Source organism: Callithrix jacchus, chromosome 18 (genome assembly GCF_049354715.1).
Source record: "Callithrix jacchus isolate 240 chromosome 18, calJac240_pri, whole genome shotgun sequence".
NCBI lineage: Eukaryota > Metazoa > Chordata > Mammalia > Primates > Cebidae > Callithrix > Callithrix jacchus.
In genome coordinates this window covers 48,937,232-48,953,527 of record NC_133519.1, presented here as the reverse complement: position 1 = coordinate 48,953,527, position 16,296 = coordinate 48,937,232, and the positions used below count along the sequence as shown (strand labels likewise).

The 16,296-nt window shown below is 37.1% G+C and overlaps 1 long non-coding RNA gene across 3 annotated transcripts in view; it reads left to right on the top strand.

The window, feature by feature from the left end:
- Positions 1-16,296, top strand: part of LOC108588964 (uncharacterized) — a 380,118-nt gene that overhangs the window by 290,493 nt on the left and 73,329 nt on the right. For all 3 annotated transcript variants that reach the window (XR_008477613.2, XR_004736371.3, XR_004736369.3), the window contains one exon: positions 16,054-16,139. This is a non-coding gene — a long non-coding RNA (uncharacterized LOC108588964). The remainder of the gene's footprint in view (positions 1-16,053; positions 16,140-16,296) is intronic.

Here is a 16,296-nt window from a genome sequence, read left to right as displayed (position 1 = left end):
CATATTCAAAACTGTCTTCATAAACAATAGAAATATGCTTCTATTCTTCTAGGGGCATATTTACCCTGCTGCCATATCTATGCATCTATGGCATTTACCTTTACTACATCTGGAAGAAATGGTCATTTTCCCCTTAGAAATATCCAGGTAACAGAATTTCCCATGGAATAGAAACATTAAATATTTACTCTGATTGCAAGTACTTAGAGTACATTCTCTTTTGACCATTTCATGTCAGAAATTGTAATCGTTTTATGTTGTCTTGGTGAAAGTCTCATAAAATCCTAATTTTTCATAAAACTCACATCTAGCAGAAAGCCAAGTTATCGGGTAACTCCACAGAAGTGACATTACTTCTGTTCTCTGCTGAGCTAACATGGCCTCTAGTGACAGAACTTACTATTAAGCATGTAGGAGTTACTGGCTTACTTGTTCTGAACTCCCTTGACCCACCTGCAATATCTTCACTTTCTTCCCATCATACTTCTGATATTTTGCATTTGTTTATTTTCTCTTATTCTTTCTTATACCACTGTTTATTTGTATTAGCATTGCCTAAAATTTCTCTAATAATCTTGTTTGTGAAAATACAATAAATCTTCTTCAAAGATATAAGTTGGAGCCATAAAAAAAGTGTGCCACGATAGAGAAAGGTGCTTAGACATTTAGTTAATAGTCTAGATTCCGATCCCAGCTTCACCTTCTCTTACTGTATCTCACATATGTCATTTAACAACTGTGATTCGGTTTTCTCATCCATAAATATGAAGAGCAGGATCACTTTTACTGGGATTGTGTAAGAGATAAAAATGAGGCCCTATTTAGGACTGTGCTTTGTAAATTATACATCAGTATAAAAATGATATTTTGTTTAGCACAGATTGATTTTTGTGGGGGGAGTGCTTTGGAGTTGATTCAGAAGGTTTATTTTCTGCAAAATAGCTATTTTATACTAACTTACCTTTGCTACTGGCACAACAAACTTACTTGGCAGAGAAATTACCAAAATATCTCAGATGAAAACACAATTTAATGTATGTTGTTAATCTAATCCTTATTCTGCTTGGCTGCTGAATCTTTAATACTCTTTTATTTTCAAATAAAGTATAAAAAGAATCTTATTGTTTGAGAGAGAAAAATGCAGAAATAAAAGAAAAATATTAAACTTTATTTGCATTACTTTATGTGCAGTAAGTAATCAAACTTGTGCAATAATCAGTCATTTCAAAGCAAGGCCATGTCTTGGTTTGTGGCTACTTTCTTCTCAATGTTGGTTCATTGCCAGATTTACACTGGTGATGTCTTAACTATCTATACCAAACTGGAGAAGAGATTCGTTCAAATTAGATATTTTGTGTGAAAAAGGAGTATGTTTGTTTGTTATCAAAATGAATTTTGAATATTAATCATCTATGTGATAAAACCCCATGCTATTCAATTCTTTTTCTGTGTTTTGTAAACATCATTTTTCATTGATGGCAACCTCAAGAAAAATAACAAGTATCAATTGTGTTCAAAAACAGCATTATTTGTAACAACAAGGCACACATGAATCTTTGCTAAATTTAAATATGTGTTTAAAAACCTGAATTCATATGCACTAATATATACTTTTAAGTATTTAGATATAAGTAAAGAGTCACAGGTGCTGTCAACATTGTTTTACCTTCTCAATAACATTCTCAACTTCTCCCTTTGGTTTGAAATAAAGGAATTGCCTGAGAACCATCAGGGATCAGAACTCAGATGCAAAGTTCGTCTCTCATGGTTGTAAGCCAATCTCCCTCTTAAGCCCTCTGTTCATAAATCAGGCCCAAGCCAATTACTGCTTTATATGCCTCCTGGAAACAAGGATTGACATGTGCCTCAATTCATATCAATTAAAGCCTACAAAACGTTGGGTAATATATTTTATCTTGAACGATTAGATGCAGCAACACTAATGCACATTACTTTTCAGAATTTTAAATGTTTTGTTGTATTTTTTTTCCTCCAGTTGATTCTCCTTATTGTTTAAAGCTGCTTAATGTGGAATTTCTCTAACTTCAACCAAATGTCTCCAAAGTGATGTAATTTGCAAGTGCATTGAAATGCTGTAAGGAAGCAGAAATACTTTTAAGGAATGATTAAAACAAATATAGACTCAAGAATAACTGTAAGAAATGATTTCAACTGAGACCAATTTGACATTTAAATGTAATGAATGTACCTAGTTTTAACTCCATATCACTAAAAGAGGCATTGAAGGGGATCGGAAACAGTCTTGAATGCCGATGCCACCCATCCACCACACCCCGGCAGTGGCCATGTGGTACAGGGACAGAATCTGAGTATTTGGGAGAGGATGAGGATAGACTTATGAGACGTTGCATTGACCCCAGTGCTGGCTTGCCATAGCAGAAAGCAAAATTAGGAAATTAGGTTGAATTCAGCTGATACTTGCCTATTCCAGCAGTAGAAACTTGAATTCACTGTCAGTGCAGGCAGAAGTGCTGTGGGACTCCAAAATAAACTTGAAAGGCAGTGTAGGCCACTAAGACTGCAATTCCTAGGCAAGTCCTAGGGCCGAACTGAGCTCCGAGCCAGTGGACTGGGGAAGGGCATGTGACCTATTAAAATACCAGCCACGGTGGCTAAGGGAGTGCTTGTGCCTGCCCTCTTCACCCCCAGGCTGCACAGGAGGAGGCTCCAACTGAGTCTCCTTCCTTCTGCTGGAGGATAGGAAAGAGTAAAGAAGACATTGTCTTGCATCTTGGATACCAGCTCAGCCATAGTAGGTTAGGGCACCAGTCCGTTGTGAGGCCCCTTTCCAGGACCTAGCTCCCCGACAACATTTCTAGGCACACTGTGGGTCAGAAGGAACCCCACTGCCTTGAAGGGAAGGACCGAGTCCTGGAAGGACCCATTGTTTTCTGACTAAAAAGGACCTGGGCCCTGAGTAACCAGTAGCAATGTTCAGGTAGTATACCGTAAGCCTTGGGCGAGACTCTGAGACTTGCTGGATTCAGGTAAGTCTCAGAACATTCTCAGTTGTGGCTATTGCGAGAGACTCCTTCTGCTTGAGAAAAGTAAAGGGAAAAGAAAAAGTGTCTTTGCCTCGCACCTAGGTACCAGCTCAGCCACAGAGGATGGAGCTCTAAGTAGACGCTTAGAGTCCCTGAATCCAGACGTTTGCTCTTGGATGGTATTTGTGAATCTGCACTGGGGCAGAAGGGAGCCCACTGTGCTGAGGGGTGAGTCCCAGGCCAGGCAGCATTCACTACAAGCTGCCTGCGGAGACCTTGGGCCTTAAGGATACACAGGTGATAGCCTAGCAGTACTCCCTGTGGACCTGCGGGGGTGGAGGCCATGAGTTAAGGCACCTCTGCCTGTGGAAAGGACTGCATCTCATACTTTGAGTGCCAGCTCAGCTGCAGTGCAATAGAATACCAGATAGCCTTTTGAGATTTCTGATGCCCGTCCATGGCTCCTAGATGGTACATCTAGACCTGCCTAGGGCATGGGTGAACTCATTTCCCTGAAGGGAAGGACACAAGCCTGGCTGCCTTTATCACTTGCTGATTGTGGAGCCTCAGAACCTTGAGCAAACATAGTAGTAGCCAGGTAGTGTTTATAGCAGCCCTTAGGCAAGACCCAGTGTATTCCCAGTGGTGGTGGCCACAGGGGTGTTTGTGTCACCCCATCCCCAGCTCCAGGTTGCTCAGCACAGAGAAACACTATTTATTTAGGAGAAAGTAAGGGGAGAGAACAAGAGTCTCTACCTGGTAATCTAGAGAATTTGTCCAGATCTTATCCAAGTCCACCAAGGCATTATCTCTACAAGTCTGTAAGAACCACAACGTTTCTGCAATGTTTCTGTGCTTGGGGTTCCCCCCAGTGCAGACAGAGCTGCAGTGATCAAAATTTCTGATCACCTCTTCCAAGTCTTTTCAAATACCTAGAAAGTCTTTCCAAGAAGGATGGCAGAAAACAAGCACAGACTGTGCATACTACAATAAATACCTAACTCTTTACTGCCCAGACGTAGAGGAACATCCATGAGCATCAAGACTACCCAAGAAAATATGACTTCGCCAAATGAACGAAATAAGGCACCAGGGATCAGTTCTGAAGGAACAGAGATATGTGACCTTTCAGACAGGTAATTCAAAATAGCCGTTTTAAGAAAAACGCAAAGAAATTAAAGATAATACAGAGAAGAAATTCAGAATTCTATCTGATAAATGTATCAAAGAGATTAAAATAATTATTAAAAAGCATGAATTCTGGACTTGAAAAAATGCAATTGACAAACTGAAGAATGTATTAAAGTCTTTTAACATAATTGATCAAGCAGAAAGAAAGATTAGTGAGCTTGAAGACAGGCTATTTGAAAACACACAGTCAAAGGAAAAAAAAAAAAGAATGAAGCACATGTACAGGATATAGAAAACAGCCTCAGAAGGGAAAATCTAAGAGTTATGTGCCTTAGAGGTATTACAAAAGAAAAATACAAGGGTAGGAAATTTATTCAAAAAGAAAATAACAGAGACCTTCCCAAACCAAGATAAACTTATCAATATCCAAATACGAGAAGATTACTGAACACCAAGCAGATTTAATCCAAAGAAGCCTAATACGTCTGACCTCAGACTTTTCAGTGGAAACCTTATAGGCCAGCAGAGAGTGGCAGGACATATTTAAAGTACTGCAAGAAAAGAAACAAAGCAAAACACTTTTACCCGAGAATAGTATATCTGATGAACATGTGTTTCAAGAATGAAAAGGAAATAAAGTGTTTCTTTCCAGATAAACAAACACTGAGGGACGTCATCAGCCCCACATCTATCCTACAAGAAATGCTAACGGGGGCAGTATGGCCATTTTCATAATATTGATTCATCCTATCCATGAGGATGGAATGCTTTTCCATTTGTTTGTGTACTCGCTTATTTCCTTGAGCAGTGGTTTGTAGTTCTCCTTGAAGAGGTGCCTCACATCCCTTGTTAGCTGTATTCCTTGGTATTTTATTCTTTGCAGCAGTTGTGAGTGGGAGTTCATTCATGACTTGACTCTGCTTGCCTACTGTTGGTGTATAGGAATGCTTGTGATTTTTGCACATTGATTGTGTATCCTCAAACTTTGCTGAAGTTCCCTTTCAGTTCAAGAAGTTTTTGGGGTGAGATGATGGGATTTTCTAAATGTAAAATTATGTCATCTGCAAACAGAGACAACTTGACTTCTGTCTTCCTAGTCAAATACATTTATTTTCTTCTCTTGCCTGATTGCCCTGGCCAGAACTTCCAATACTATGTTGAATAGGAGTGGTGAGAGAGGGCATCCTTGTCTTATACTGGTTTTCAAAGGAAATGCTTTCAGCTTTTGCTTATTCAATATGATATTGGCTGTGAATTTGTCATAAATATTATTTTGAGATATGTTCTATCAGTACCTAGTTTATTGAGTTTTTAGCATGAAGGGATGTTGAATTTTATCAGTGGCATTTTCTGCATCTATTTATATAATCGTGGTTTTTGTCTTTGGTTCTGTTTATGTGATAAATTGCATTTATTGATTTGCATATTTCGATCCAGCCTTGCATCCCAGGGATGAAGCAAAGCTGATTGTGGTAAATAAGTTTTTTGATGTGCTGCTGGATTTGGTTTGACAGTATTTCATTGATGATTTTTGCATCAGTGTTCTTCAGGGGTATTGGCCAGAAGTTTTCTTTTTTTGTTGTGTTATTTTTTTGAGTTTTGGTATCAGGATAATGCTGGCTACATAAAATGAGTTTGGGAGAAGTATTTGACTCATTAGTGGCATTTGACAGGATTGACAGTACACTCATTCTTAGACATTTGTTCTGCCGTTTGCAGAGGTTTCCTTTCCAGGTATGCCTCCTGTTTCACTCATCATCTTTTCTAGCATCTTTCTTCTCTGAATGACTCGGACACTCAGATCATTTTTTCCCTCTGTTGTAACTTAAGAATGACCTTACTCACTCAATACCATCCATACACTTTCATGTGTAGTGCTCCAGCCACGACGTTTTCACTGAGCTGTTGATACTTCCAGTTGGATAGCTCATAGATTTCTAAACTTAGCCCATCCAAAACTGAATGCTTTGCTTTATTTACTTGTTTATTTATTTTGTTTCTTGTAAGCCAATCGTTCTCTCTATCTCAAGAACTGGAATAATCATGTCTCTAGAGATGAAAGCCAGAAACCTCAGAAATATCTTAAGTGCTGGCTTTCGTTTTTCCCAAATATCCAATTGATGGTTCTTGGCTAAAAAAACATACATTAAAATTATCTGTTCTTAATGACCATCATTCTAATCACCTAGACAGCCCAGTTATCCTAGAAGCTCTTCTTACTTAACATTTGCTCTCTTCTCATTTATTTTGCACATAGGGCATGCTATGAAAATTTGGGGGAGAAACCACTAAACTATTTCTTCACTTCTTTCTCTCAATGGTTTCCAAAGCATTTGTAATAAAACACAGACTTTTTAAATGACCAAGATAGTACTTCATTGTCTGAACCCCACTTAACTATCCAGCTATACTATGCCTTATTTCTGTCTGTGTTCAAGGCACAACATCATACGGCATTCCTAGCAAACCCAAGCCTCTTGCTTACTTTTTGTATTTTTCATTTTAGGTCTCTAGGCCCAGAAACATAAAATGTTCTATGTACCTGCCTACTTATATGATTTTTTTTCCCTTCTTAATGCTTCAACTCATGCATCACCTCTCTGATCAATCCAACTCTAAAGAGAACTGCTTTTACTCTTCACCATAGTACCCTGCTCTTTTCAGGATTCACATAACTTATAGTGATGGCATTATCTATGTTTATTTGATTAATGTCTATTTATTCCACTGCCATACCACAAAGAGTTACATAGCCCGACATTTATTAAAGGTGGCAAGACAGATATTATGCTGACTGCTTCAGTAGTGGAGAGAGCCTTCCATATAACCTCCCATATAAAGCTCAACTCCATCAAAACAAAAGGCCAAAATCTTTGTACATGTTGAGGTGTGTAAACTCCAGAGCTTCTGTACAGCAAAGGAAACAATTATTAGAGCTAACTGGCAACCGACAGAATGGGAAAAAATTTTTGCAATCTACCCATCTGACAAAGGGCTAATATCCAGGATCTGCAAAGAACTGAAACATTTATAAGAAAAAGACAAACAAACCCATTCAAAAGTGGGCAAAGGATATGAATAGGCACTTTACAAAAGAAGACATCTATGAGGCCAACAAACATATGAAAAAATGTTCATCATCACTGGTCATTAGAGAAATGCAAATCAAAACCACATTGAGATATCATCTCACACCAGTTAGAATGGCGATCATTAAAAAATCTGGAGACAACAGATGCTGGAGAGGATGTGGAGAAATAGGAACACTTTTACACTGTTGGTGGGAGTGTAAATTAGTTCAACCATTGTGGAAGACAGTGTGGCGATTCCTCAAGGATCTAGAAATAGAAATTCATTTGGCCCAGCAATCCCATTACTGGGTATATACCTAAAGGATTATTAATTGTTTTATTATAAAGACACATGCACATGTATGTTCATTGCAGCACAGTTTACAATAGCAAAGACCTGGAACCAACCCAAATGTCCATCAATGATAGACTGGATAAAGAAACTGTAGCACATATATACCATGGAATACTATGCAGCCATACAAAACAATGAGTTTGTATCCTTCATAGGGACATAGATTGATCTGGAAAACATCATTCTCAGCAAACTGATATAAGAACAGAAAAATCAGACACCACATGTTCTCACTCATAGGTGGGTGTTGAACAATGAGAACACATGGACACAGGGAGGGGAGCATCACACTGCTGTCAGTTGGGAGGGGGCTAGTAGAGGGACAGCGGGGGGTGGAGAGAGTGGGGAGGAATAAAGGAGGGAGAAATACCAGATATAGGTGATAGGGGGATGAAGGCAGCAAACCACCTTGCCATGTATGTACCTATGCAACAATTCTGCATGATCTGCACATGTACCTCAGAACCTAAAGTACAATTAAAAAAAAAGTTAAGGTATTGAAAGACATTAGGGAAGGAGGGAGATTGATCAGTGTGATTAGGCCATCTGTGTTTGCTAATTGTGCCTTACTGAAGGTTGGCCCCTGCAGTCTCACAGAGACTAGAAGACAGGGGCCTATCCTTCTTGATGATCACATTTCAAAGGGGTGACTCCCAGTCCTTGAGAAAGATATTTCTGAACTATAGAAGATTTATATCTCAAAGGGGAAAAGAAAAGATTTATAATTGCAAGTTTTCTAAAGTAAATGCTCTAAGAAAAGAGAGGTCAGTGGCCTACAGTCAGGTTTTGGCTGGAATAAACAAATTGTTTGACAACATTGAGCTTTCTCAGGCATTTTAAGAGAAGAGCTGGGGTTATTTTAGGGACCCAGCCTACATAGCTATGCTGGAGATTAGAGTGTGTGTGTGTGTGTGTGTGTGTGTGTGTGTGTGTGAGAGAGAGAGAGAGAGAGAGAGAGAGAGAGAGAGATGGGAGATGGGATGGTGAGTTAGAGAGTCCTTTGTGCTTTGAGTTTCGAGCTCTCAAATGTAAGCCTCATGATAAAGGACAAATTGTCTCTCATTTCCCTTGGTAATCCCAAAGACAGAATCTTACATTATTGTGTGAATAAAAGATAAAACTCACTAAGCCAAAGAGCCTTAAAAAGTGCTGGAGTAAATTGGCAAGGGTAGGTGCAGTCTATAATTGTTTAGTTTGAAGAAAGTTTACTTTTATTATAAGGATCATCAAGATTAATGGAGGCCATTATCCTAAATGAATTAACACGGAAACAGAAAATCAAATATTGCATGTTCTCACTTTCAAGTAGGAGCTAAACACTGGGTACATGTGGACTTAAAGATGGGAAAAATAAACAGTGGGAATTTCTAGAGCAGGGAGGGAGGAAGGGGGCAAGGGCTGAAAAGCTACCTACTGAGTACTGTGCTCAATACTGAGTAATGAGTTCAGTCTTATTCTAAACCTCAGCATTATGCAATATATCTTCTTAACAAACCTGGACATGTACCCCCAATCCTAAAATAAAAGGTAAAAAACAAAAATAAAATAAATAAAATGGGCATAATACTCCAAAAAAGTTTTAAAAAACTAAAATGGTTCTGAAACATTGGACAAATTGCCTAATGCGTTTCTATTTTACATTTTCTTCTTTAAAATTAAATCATAACAATTGAATATACAGTAGTTTTCACTCATAAGACTTACTATTTAAAACAGATAAATCTGTTAACTTTCATTCCAGATAACCTCTTCCTAGTACCGGAGGAACTTTAGTAAGCTGAGTAGCTCAGTTCAAGGGTAACATAGTATCTATCTGTAATCAGTAGGATCTACATTCAATATCTAAGAACAAAATTTATAGCCTTGTATTTTTAAGTTTTGGCATTGTTTATGGTTTTAATAAAACATTTTAAGGTACATTTATTAATTTTATATTGTTTTGTATTTTTCATACCTATACTTTAACTTATTAAATTAATGTTATTTCTAAAAAAAAAAAACCAAACATGCTTAGCATCAACTATGACATGTAGTGTATCCTTCAATTTGTAGAAATCATCAGAAATATTCAAAAAGTCAAGAAGACAATTGTACTTGTTCCTCTATGTACTGCAATTAAAATGACTTTGCAAGTAATGGTTCGATTCAGTTTTATTCTATTCCACAGCTATTTACTGGGTAACTCTCAGGAGATAGTAGCGTCTTCTCCAGTATTTTTCTTTCTTCTGCAAGAGAACCAGGATCAAAGTCAATGCACTTGTACCCTTTTCACCTTGGGCTCCACCATCCTGAAAAGATTTATTGTGTTGCACCAGGAACCCTCAAAGAACACACAAGGGCCTTTTTTTCTTGAAAAATCCCTGATGAATGACAAATGCTGACAAGGATTTCTCAGCACAGCGTTAAATTGCCTGCTGAAATCTACTTAAATCTGGTGCTCTTGTTTTCTATCAGTTCTTTCTATTTCGCTTTTCCTAATATGTCATAGATTCTCCAAAGATAAAACATTTAGAAATACCTTGAGAAATCTTTAGTACTTCCTTTATCCACAGAGACTTACAAATATTTCAAGTCATTTAAATTTATCATGGGTTTTTAAGCATTCAGGGGAAAGATGTCCTTACATTGCAGTTCAAAATTTAACGTATTTATTGAGGGTCGATTTTTTAGGTTGCAATTGAACTTTCTTTTTTTGTTCTTCTAATGTCTGGGAAAGGAAAGTGGTGATTACTCTCCTTTTATTCACATACAAAGATACCCAATAAGAATCAAATAGCAATGTCAAATTGAGGTTGATGACAGTATTACTGTTTTTCTCATTATGATATGACAAATCTAATAATATTTGACATGATTCAGTCAAGACAAAACAGCAGTAACAACAGCAGAATATATTTTCAAAATATATCTTTGATTTTTCTTTGGTCTACAAATATTTAGCTTTTATGAATTTACTTGATTCCAGGAAACCACCAGTTTATATAATTTCTCAAATTCCAAACTAAATGATTCTGATCTATCAGTTATTACATATTATTTTTTTTTCTAATATTTTTTCTATGTCTTCTTGGTGCAGAAGACCAATGAATGCATTCTCTAAGATCAGACTTTGCCAAGAGTGGAGCAACAGATCAGCCCTAGTGACATAACTTTTCATACTGTAGCAACTAATGTATTTGAATTAGACACACATCCACATGCTCACATACACAACAGGTAATGGGGCTGGGGGTAGAAAAATAAATAAACGAGGGGAACAAGCAGGTGCAATATAGCCCCTTCCCTCTAGAAGCATCTAATTTAAATTTTTGGAGAAATAAAATTGTTGGAAAAATTAAAAATTAATAGCTATGCATAGCTTCTCAAAGTTAAATTTCCCCCAGCTCAAGTAGCTACCTCTATTTATATAAAGCCAGTACCGAAATTAAAAATGTCGGTTAAAAGAGTTAATTCTGGAAGTATTTCATGTAAATAATCTATTGATTAGTAAAGTGTTTCAGTGTTTACACTGGTGTGAAAGCCAAGGCCAAAACGCTTAGACTAGTGTTCTTCCCAGGATGACAACCAATGGCCAATGTCAGAATTATGTAAGTTTCTCTCTTTCTTTTGGAAAGACTCTTTTCCTTTACCACAGAAAGAATATATGTTAACTGTAAACATCAAAACATTACAGAAAGTTAAACTCACCCATAATGAACCTCCCAGATAATTTATAACTTCTGTGCTGTTTTCTTGAGATGAGTAGTAAAGAATTTAACCTTGGCCAAGGAAAGTTCTAACCTTTGTCCTAGTCTTCTGGGAGGTAATAGCTAAGCCCCTGTCATTTCATGCCCTATAGAAGTGTCTTTGCCTGGGAACCTTGGGACAGCCAGTGAGGCAACAGTGTGATTTAGGGTGGGATTTTTGGATCTTGTGATACCTCTTAGTCCCTGAAATGCTGGAAGTTGAGAGCAGCCAGGTGGGCAGTCAGCTGGGCCTATGAGATGGAGCCCTAATTAGTATCCTGGATACGCAGACTCACGTGAGCTTCCCTGGTTGGCACAATTCCATGAGTGTTGTCATACGTTGCTGCTCGAAATTAACAGTCACGATTCTTCAGGGAAAGAACAGTGGAAACACAGCGTTGGCCTTTTTCCTGGGTTCTGCCCTATGTGCTTTTTGCCTTGGCCAATTTTAATACAGCAGCTTTCAGTGAGTTCTGTGAGTTTTGTTGGTGAATTAAGAAGTTTTGTGAACCTCTTGAATCTGTGGTTGATGACAGAAGTGAGAGTGGTATTGTGTATTTCTAATTATACAATTGGCAGACTCTTTCAGGTGTCTATTTAGAAAATACAGAAAAGAAACAACAAAAAAACTATTGTAAAAATTTTTTAAATCTTAAAAAAAAGTATTACATTATAAAAACTGATTTACTGTTAAATAATGTTGAATCCTCTAACTACTTTTTCCAACCACTTTCACTTGTACTTTGATTCTGTTTATAACTCCAGTCCGCTACATTATCATAATTAAACAGTATAAGGTCTCTTGCATACATTTATGCTTCAAAAAAGATATCATACAATATTTATTCTCTCTCAGCCTGTTCTTTGTACTCAAAATTCTGCTTCTGAAAATTATCCAGTTTGCTGTTTTCCCTGAAACCAACATGGCATTGCTCTCCTTCCCTTGTTATTAACTAGGCAATTGCCAAGAAACAAGTACTAAATGCCTCATATTTTTAATTCTTTGGATTTAACAATATAAACATCATTCTCACTTTATCAAAAGTTGCTGCTCTTTTATAAGCACCATTATACTATATAAACTGAAGTCTAACAAGGATATCAGAAAAATTTTAAAGCATCTTAATAGTAAAAATGCAAAAGTCATCCTTATACCTCATAAAGAAAGCTATGAAAATCTTGGCCGGGTACGGTGGCTCAAGCCTGTAATCCCAGCACTTTGGGAGGCTGAGGCGGGTGGATCACAAGGTCGAGAGATCGAGACCATCCTGATCAACATGGTGAAACCCCGTCTCTACTAAAAACACAAAAAATTAGCTGGGCACGGTGGCGCGTGCCTGTAACCCCAGCTACTCAGGAGGCTGAGGCAGGAGAATTGCCTGAACCCAGGAGGCGGAGGTTGCGGTGAGCCGAGATGGCGCCATTGCACTCCAGCCTGGGTAACAAGAGCGAAACTCCGTCTCAAAAAAAAAAAATCTTTATTGCTCACAAAGCAAGTTTATTTAGTAGATTTTGTTTGTAGTCAAGAAATGGGTTTTACTGCAGAAAATTAGTTTGCCCTGGACTAAATCATACATTTAAAGCAATATCATCATGGGCTGCAAAGGTGCAGTTAAGTACATTTCTTAATTCCAGAATTATACCAAGAAAGATAGTTATGTAATAGAAATAAAATTCATACCACTAAGAAGCTCTGCCCATATATTTTCAAATTCATCAAGACCATTAACTCCTAAGTTGTCCCTTTTGTAATAGTTAGCTTTAATTATTACCGGAGCTTGAAGAGGAAAAAAAAACAGCAATAAAATTTGACTATTTTGTTAATTTATAAAAGAATGGAGTAATGTATTCTAGGAGTTTTGATTTTCTTGTCCACTGCCCAAACCATTCTCCCATAAGTTATCCTGATGAAACTAACACTTGCATTTTTAAGTAGCAGATTAGTGGTTTGACTAATTTTACTCTACTTTTAGACTTTTGCTTCATCATTTCGCCCTGTTCTCTCTCTCATCTTTACTGACGTGTATCCAGAGCTTTCATTCACACTACTGATAGCCAATTTAGTACACTTTTAAAGCAAGGTAATTTTATGTTTGATAAAATTAAGTTTCAGTACTTCTTGGGAGTATGGAACAGAATCTCTGTTCCACTTTAAGCTTTGGCCATTTTTTTTTTTGAAATAATATTTTTTAATGGGGAAATGTTTTCTAATAGCAAATTTAGTCTTGAAGGTAAAATACATTATAAGACAAATAATATAACTTGTTATTAGTGAAGCCATTTAAAAAAAGGAATCAAATAACAATGTCATTACTAAGAGAGTAGAATATGAGTCAGTTTATTTGCTAAAGCCTCAAGCTAACCATTCTATAGATATACCCAGTTGTAATTATCACATTAAAAAAACATGACTTGGGCTGAATATTCTTAAGAATGTGTCTGCTTAATGCTTTCTGCCAATCTGTTGAGTAAGATTAAATTGGAATCTATTTGAAATTAGAAGAAAAGGGAGAGGACATTTTTTAAATCGCTTAGTCTCAAGAATAGTTTATTTCCAGTATAAAAAAATAGTATTCCATATGTGATACATCTTTAGATTTTGTGATAACTAAAGAATAATATTGAGAATACAAAAACAAATCTGATTAAAAATAAAGTATAATTATTGGCTCAATTATCTGATTGTAAGCCAAATTTTAGTATTTTAATTACAATTATATATAGTCAGTAGAATAGTTGGTATTCATGAAAAGCTTTGTCAAACTGTTGCTTATTCATGAACTTGATAATAGAATTATGTTAATAGCATAACAATATGAAATTATAAAGAACTGAAAATCATACTCCAGAATATTAAGACTGTCTTTTACTTTCTCCCTTTTATCTCGCTTCTCTTGGAAATAAAGCAAACAGACATGAGCTAGGTTTGGTGACATATGGAAATAATTGATCTCTGAATGCTCCATCCCCTTTGTATAAGGCAAAATGTCACTTCTGACTTTTGGAAAAGGAAACATTTTTTTTCTAACAATCTTAGGAAGATCTTATCTTTTTTACTTTAATCTTTACTGGTGTGGTGGCTGTGTGATATGTCAGTTTGACTGGGTACAACTACATTTCATTGAATCCCCTTCCATGTATGGTTCTAAGCACAGGGCACTGCAGAACATTTTTGTGTGAGATTTTAAAGGGGGAAGTTACACAGCAACCATTTTGCAGCTCACAACTTGTGGCTAATCAGCTGGGTTACCTCATTTTGGTATGGGGCGTTGGTCAAGGCTGTGACTGCTCTGTAATTCGTATTCTCCTGAATTTCCCTTCAGCCTTCCTGACTCCTGCACAAGGTGTGCCTTTTGCCACCTAATGAAAGGTGCCAGCTTTTCTGTTTTTTTTTTTTTTTTTTTTTTTTTTTGAGACGGAGTTTCGCTCTTGTTACCCAGGTTGGAGTGCAATGGCGCGATCTCGGCTCACTGCAACCTCCGCCTCCTGGGTTCAGGCAATTCTCCTGCCTCAGCCTCCCGAGTAGCTGGGATTACAGGCACACGCCACCGTGCCCAGCTAATTTTTTGTATTTTTAGTAGAGACAGGGTTTCACCATGTTGACCGGGATGGTCTCGATCTCTCGACCTCATGATCCACCCGTCTCGGCCTCCCAAAGTGCTGGGATTGCAGGCTTGAGCCACCGCGCCCGGCCTCTGTTTTGTTTTCAAACTCACAGGTTTCAAGATCAGAGATAGTGAGAACTGACACAGGTTTCAATCTATAGGGATAGATTGAAAACTATCTATCTAGTTTTAGATATCTAGTTATAGGTCCTAACTCATGCTCGTAGGTTCCAGATTGTCCTTGTTCTGATTTTACATTCATGTACTCCTAACAACTGCCTGCCCACCGGGTGCCACGCTGCAGCGTTAGACTCAAGACAACAGCATTGTGGAGACTGTTTATCCAGTCCCCCCAGGTGCTGGAAGGCTAACCCTGTAAAGAATTTCTGTGTGTGCCTGTTAACATATGCACTTCGGTTTGCTTTACACAATTTAATTCTGATAAAAGTACCTTGTATTTTGTCACATTTTGCCTCTGAAGTTTTAAATTTTTTTTGCATTAGAGTAAAACTATATACTAAAAATAATAGGCAAGATACACATAGATGTAATTGATAAAAACCACCACCACCACCAGTAATCATGAAAGCAAAGACTAATATTAATTATACTCTCACAATGCGCCAGTCATTCTACTGGGACCACCTTTTACAATCCTTATAACTACCAATTTGGGGAGGTAGTATTTCCACTTTGCTGATATGATCACAGCCTTATTCAGCTTCAGAACCCTGAATACTATTTTACAGTCTTAGGTTTCATCTGCTACAGTACAACACCTCTCACTCTAATATGAACCTTAGTGGGTAGTGTCGCAGGAGCATTGAAGAGAGTAATCACTTCTTACCTTTAAATCATACTTGGGTACAGTTAGGAATTATTTTTATGATGCAATGACTAATATTTGAGCATGTATTATGTATATTATCACCAGATTAATATCAAAATACAATAATAAATCATAATTACATATATCATAAAATATTAACATATCAGTGAAAAATATAATTGAATCTATTGTCTACATTGTCACTGCAACTGATTGTGAAGTAGTAGACTCAGTCAATTTTTTATGATAAGTAGTAAAAAGTATTAAAGACACATCCACAGATTTGGTTTTTTAAAGCAATATATAAAGGAAGACAATGTTTAATATTTCAGGTTTCGGAGGATATAGAAGACGAAGAAATACGGCTAAACCACCTTGCCTGAAACCTAGAAGTGTTCCCACTGTAAGATACTTCATAGTAAGTTTTAATTTTATGCTGTAATCCCATTTCTCCTCTTCAGTATGCTAGTGCTTGACTCATAAAGGTCATTTATATAAGCTTTCAATGCTCTTCAGTGTTCAGGTTCAATTTCTGCAAAATGAAGGTACTAAGAACATATTACATAAGATTATTT